The sequence below is a fragment of the Halictus rubicundus genome, unplaced genomic scaffold (assembly GCF_050948215.1).
Source record: "Halictus rubicundus isolate RS-2024b unplaced genomic scaffold, iyHalRubi1_principal scaffold0044, whole genome shotgun sequence".
Lineage (NCBI taxonomy): Eukaryota > Metazoa > Arthropoda > Insecta > Hymenoptera > Halictidae > Halictus > Halictus rubicundus.
The window spans coordinates 1,051,485-1,058,040 of NW_027488585.1; positions in this window are offsets into that span (position 1 = coordinate 1,051,485).

Below are 6,556 nucleotides of genomic sequence, written 5' to 3' on the forward strand. Positions count from 1 at the left end.
ATACGATACAGGATAGAATATGATAGAGGATAGGATAGGATAGAGGATAGGATAAGATAGAGGATAGGGTAGGGTAGCGGATAGGATAGGATAGAGTATAGAATAGGATAGAGGACAGGATAGGATAGAGGATAGGATAGGATAGATGATAGGATTGGATAGAGGATAGGATAGGGGATTGGATACGATAGAGGATAGAATATGATAGAGGATAGGATAGGGGATTGGATACGATACAGGATAGAATATGATAGAGGATAGGATAGGATAGAGGATAGGATAAGATAGAGGATAGGGTAGGGTAGCGGATAGGATAGGATAGAGTATAGAATAGGATAGAGGACAGGATAGGATAGAGGATAGGATAGGATAGATGATAGGATTGGATAGAGGATAGGATAGGGGATTGGATACGATAGAGGATAGAATATGATAGAGGATAGGATAGGATGGAGGATAGGATAGGATAGAGGATAGGATAGAATAGAGTATAGAATAGGTTAGATGATATTATAGGATAGAGGATAGGATAGGGGATTGGATAGGATAGAGGATAGGATAGGTTAACGGATAGGATTGGATATAGGATTGGATAGGATAGAGGTTAGGATAGGATAGAGGATAGGATCGCATAGCGGATAGGAGACGATAGAGGATAGGATAGGATAGAGGATAGGATAGGATAGAGGATAGGATAGGATAGAGGATAGGATAGGATAGAGGATAGGATAGGAATGAGGATAGGATAGGATAGAGGATAGGATAGGATAGAGAATAGGATAGGGTAGATGATATTATAGGATAGAGGATACGATATTATAGAGGATAGGATAGGATAGAGGATAGTATCGGATAGAGGATAGGATAGGGGATTGGATAGGATAGAGGATAGGATAGGTTAGCGGAAAGGATAGGATATAGGATTGGATAGGATAGAGGTTAGGATAGGATAGAGGATAGGATCGCATAGAGGATAGGAGACGATAGGGGATTGGATAGGATAGAAGATAGGATAGGATAGAGGATAGGATAGGGTAGCGGATAGGATAGGATAGAGAATAGGATATGATAGATGATATTATAGGAAAGAGGATAGGATATGATAGAGGATACGATATTATAGAGGATAGGATAGGATGGAGGATAAGTCAGGATAGAGGATAGGATAGGATAGAGGATATTATAGGATAGAGGATAGGATGGGATAGCGGATAGGGTAGGATATAGGATTGGATAGGATAGGGGATTGGATAGGATTGTTGATAGGATAGGATAGGATAGAGAATAGGATATGATAGATGATATTATAGGAAAGAGGATAGGATATGATAGAGGATACGATATTATGGAGGATAGGATAGGATAGATGATAGGATCGGATAGAGGATAGGATCGGATAGAGGATAGGATAGGGGATTGGATAGGATAGAGGTTAGGATAGGATAGAGGATAGGATAGGGTAGATGATATTATAGGATAGAGGATACGATATTATAGAGGATAGGATAGGATAGAGGATAGTATCGGATAGAGGATAGGATAGGGGATTGGATAGGATAGAGGATAGGATAGGTTAGCGGATAGGATAGGATATAGGATTGGATAGGATAGAGGTTAGGATAGGATAGAGGATAGGATCGCATAGAGGATAGGAGACGATAGGGGATTGGATAGGATAGAAGATAGGATAGGATAGAGGATAGGATAGAATAGCGGATAGGATAGGGTAGAGTATAGAATAGGATAGAGGATAGGATAGGATCGATGATAGGATAGGAATGAGGATAGGATAGGATAGAGGATATTATAGGATAGAGGATAGGATGGGATAGCGGATAGGATAGGATATAGGATTGGATAGGATAGAGGTTAGGATAGGATAGAGGATAGGATCGCATAGAGGATAGGAGACGATAGAGGATAGGACAGGATAGAGGATAGGATAGGATAGAGGATAGGATAGGGTAGCGGATAGGATAGGATAGAGAATAGGATATGATAGATGATATTATAGGAAAGAGGATAGGATATGATAGAGGATACGATATTATAGAGGATAGGATAGGATGGAGGATAAGTCAGGATAGAGGATAGGATAGGATAGAGGATATTATAGGATAGAGGATAGGATGGGATAGAGGATAGGATAGGGTAGAGGATAGGATAGGATAGGATAGAGGATAGGATAGGATAGAGGATAGGATAGGATAGAGGATAGGATAGGATAGAGGATAGGATAGTATAGAGGATAGGATAGAGAATAAGATAGGATAGAGGATATCCTAGGATAGCGTATAGGATAGGATAGAGTATAGAATAGGATAGAGGATAGGATAGGATAGAGGATAGGATAGGATTGAGGATAGGATAGGATAGAGGATAGGATAGGATAGAGGATGGGATAGGATAGAGTATAGAATAGGTTAGACGATATTATAGGATAGAGGATACGATATTATAGAGGATAGGATAGGATAGAGGATGGGATAGGATTGAGGATAGGATAGGATAGAGGATAGGATAGGATAGAGGATAGGATAGGATAGAGGATAGGATAGAGGATTGGATAGGATAGGGGATATTATAGGATAGAGGATAGGATAGGATAGAAGATAGGATAGGATAAAGGATAGGTTAGGATAGAGGACAGGATAGGATAGAGGATAGGATAGGAATGAGGATAGGATAGGATAGAGGATAGGATACGATACAGGATAGGATAGGATAGGATAGTGGATATGATCAGATAGAGGATAGGATCGGATAGAGGATAGGATTTCGGATTGGATAGGATAGAGGATAGGATAGGGGATTGGATAGGATAGAAGATTGGAGACGATAGAGGATAGGATAGGATAGAGGATAGGATAGGATAGAGGATAGGATAGAGGATTGGATAGGATAGGGGATATTATAGGATAGAGGATAGGATAAGATAGCGGATAGGATAGTATAGAGGATACGATATTATGTAGGATAGGATAGGATAGATGATAGGATCGGATAGAGGATAGGATAGGGGATTGGATACGATAGAGGATAGAATATGATAGAGGTTAGGATAGCATGGAGGATAGGATAAGATAGAAGATAGGATAGGATAGAGGATAGGATATAATAGAGGATAGGATACGATAGAGGATAGGATAGGATAGAGGATAGGATAGGATAGAGGATAGGATACGATAGAGGATAGGATAGGATAGGATAGTGGATATGATCAGATAGAGGATAGGATCGGATAGAGGATAGGATTTCGGATTGGATAGGATAGAGGATAGGATAGGGGATTGGATAGGATAGAAGATTGGAGACGATAGAGGATAGGATAGGATAGAGGATAGGATAGGTTAGCGGATAGGATAGGATATAGGATAGGATAGGGGATTGGATAGGATAGAGAATAGGATAGGATAGATGATATTATAGGATGGAGGTTATAATAGGATAGAGGATACGATATTATAGAGTATAGGATAGGATAGAGGATATGATCGGATAGAGGATAGGATAGGGGATTGGACAGGATAGAAGATAGGATAGGATAGAGGATAGGATAGAATAGCGGATAGGATAGGGTAGAGTATAGAATAGGATAGAGGATAGGATAGGATAGAGGATAGGATAGGAATGAGGATAGGATAGGATAGAGGATAGGATACGATAGAGGATAGGATAGGATAGCGGATAGGATAGGATAGAGGATACGATATTATGGAGGATAGGATAGGATAGATGATAGGATCGGATAGAGGATAGGATAGGGGATTGGATACGATAGAGGTTAGGATAGGATAGAGGATAGGATCGCATAGCGGATAGGAGACGATAGAGGATAGGATAGGATACAGGATAGGATAGGATAGAGGATAGGATATGATAGAGGATAGGATAGGAATGAGGATAGGATAGGATAGAGGATAGGATAGGATAGAGAATAGGATAGGGTAGATGATATTATACGATAGAGGATACGATATTATAGAGGATAGGATAGGATAGAGGATAGTATCGGATAGAGGATAGGATAGGGGATTGGATAGGATAGAGGATAGGATAGGTTAGCGGATAGGATAGGATATAGGATTGGATAGGATAGAGGTTAGGATAGGATAGAGGATAGGATCGCATAGAGGATAGGAGACGATAGAGGATAGGACAGGTTAGAGGATAGGATAGGATAGAGGATAGGATAGGGTAGCGGATAGGATAGGATAGAGTATAGAATAGGATAGATGATATGATAGTATAGAGGACAGGATAGGATTGAGGATAGGATAGGATAGAGGATAGGATAGAGGATAGGATAGGATAGAGAATAGGATAGGATTGAGGATAGGATAGGATAGAGGATAGGATAGGATAGAGGATGGGATAGAGGATAGGATAGGATAGAGGATATGATAGGATTGAGGATAGGATAGAGGATAGGATAGAGGATTGGATAGGATAGGGGATATTATAGGATAGAGGATAGGATAGGATAGAAGATAGGATAGGATAAAGGATAGGATAGGATAGAGGATAGGATACGATAGAGGATAGGATAGAGGATAGGATAGAGGATAGGATAGGATATTGGATATGATCAGATAGAGGATAGGATCGGATAGAGGATAGGATTTCAGATTGGATAGGATAGATGATAGGATGGGGGATTGGATAGGATAGAAGATTGGAGACGATAGAGGATAGGATAGGATAGAGGATAGGATAGGGTAGAGCATAGGATAGGGGATTGGATAGGATAGAGGATAGGATAGGATAGAGGATAGGATAGGATAGAGGATAGGATAGGATAGAGGATAGGATAGGATAGAGGATAGGATAGGATAGAGGATAGGATAGGATAGAGGATAGGATAGGATAGAGGATAGGATAGGATAGAGAATAGGACAGAATAGAGGATAGGACAGGGGATTGGATAGGATAGAGGATAGAATATGATAGAGGATAGGATAGGATGGAGGATAGGATAGGATAGAGGATAGGATAGGATAGAGGATAGGATAGGATAGAGAATAGGATAGGGTAGATGATATTATAGGATTAAGGATACGATATTATAGAGGATAGGATAGGGTAGACGATAGTATCGGATAGAGGATAGGATAGGGGATTGGATAGGATAGAGGATAGGATAGGTTAGCGGATAGGATAGGATATAGGATTGGATAGGATAGAGGTTAGGATAGGATAGAGGATAGGATCGCATAGAGGATAGGAGACGATAGAGGATAGGACAGGTTAGAGGATAGGATAGGATAGAGGATAGGATAGGGTAGCGGATAGGATAGGATAGAGTATAGAATAGGATAGATGATATGATAGTATAGAGGATAGGATAGGATTGAGGATAGGATAGGATAGAGGATAGGATAGAGGATAGGATAGGATAGAGGATAGGATTGGATTGAGGATAGGATAGGATAGAGGATAGGATAGGATAGAGGATAGGATAGAGGATAGGATAGGATAGAGGATATGATAGGATAGAGGATAGGATAGAGGATAGGATAGAGGATTGGATAGGATAGGGGATATTATAGGATAGAGGATAGGATAGGATAGAAGATAGGATAGGATAAAGGATAGGATAGGATAGAGGATAGGATAGGATAGAGGATAGGATAGAGGATAGGATAGGATATTGGATATGATCAGATAGAGGATAGGATCGGATAGAGGATAGGATTTCAGATTGGATAGGATAGATGATAGGATGGGGGATTGGATAGGATAGAAGATTGGAGACGATAGAGGATAGGATAGGATAGAGGATAGGATAGGGTAGAGCATAGGATAGGGGATTGGATAGGATAGAGGATAGGATAGGATAGAGGATAGGATAGGATAGAGGATAGGATAGGATAGAGGATAGGATAGGATAGAGGATAGGATAGGATAGAGGATAGGATAGGATAGAGGATAGGATAGGATAGAGGATAGGATAGGATAGAGAATAGGACAGAATAGAGGATAGGACAGGGGATTGGATAGGATAGGGGATAGAATATGATAGAGGATAGGATAGGATGGAGGATAGGATAGGATAGAGGATAGGATAGGATAGATGATAGGATAGGATAGAGAATAGGATAGGGTAGATGATATTATAGGATTGAGGATACGATATTATAGAGGATAGGATAGGGTAGACGATAGTATCGGATAGAGGATAGGATAGGGGATTGGATAGGATAGAGGATAGGATAGGTTAGCGGATAAGATAGGATATAGGATTGGATAGGATAGACGTTAGGATAGGATAGAGGATAGGATCGCATAGAGGATAGGGGACGATAGAGGGTAGGACAGGATAGAGGATAGGATAGGATAGAGGATAGGATTGGGTAGCGGATAGGATAGGATAGAGTATAGAATAGGATAGAGGATATGATAGTATAGAGGATAGGATAGGATTGAGGATAGGATAGGATAGAGGATAGGATAGAGGATAGGATAGGATAGAGGATAGGATAGAGGATAGGATAGGATTGAGGATAGGATAGGATAGAGGATAGGATAGGATAGAGGATAGGATAGGATAGAGGAT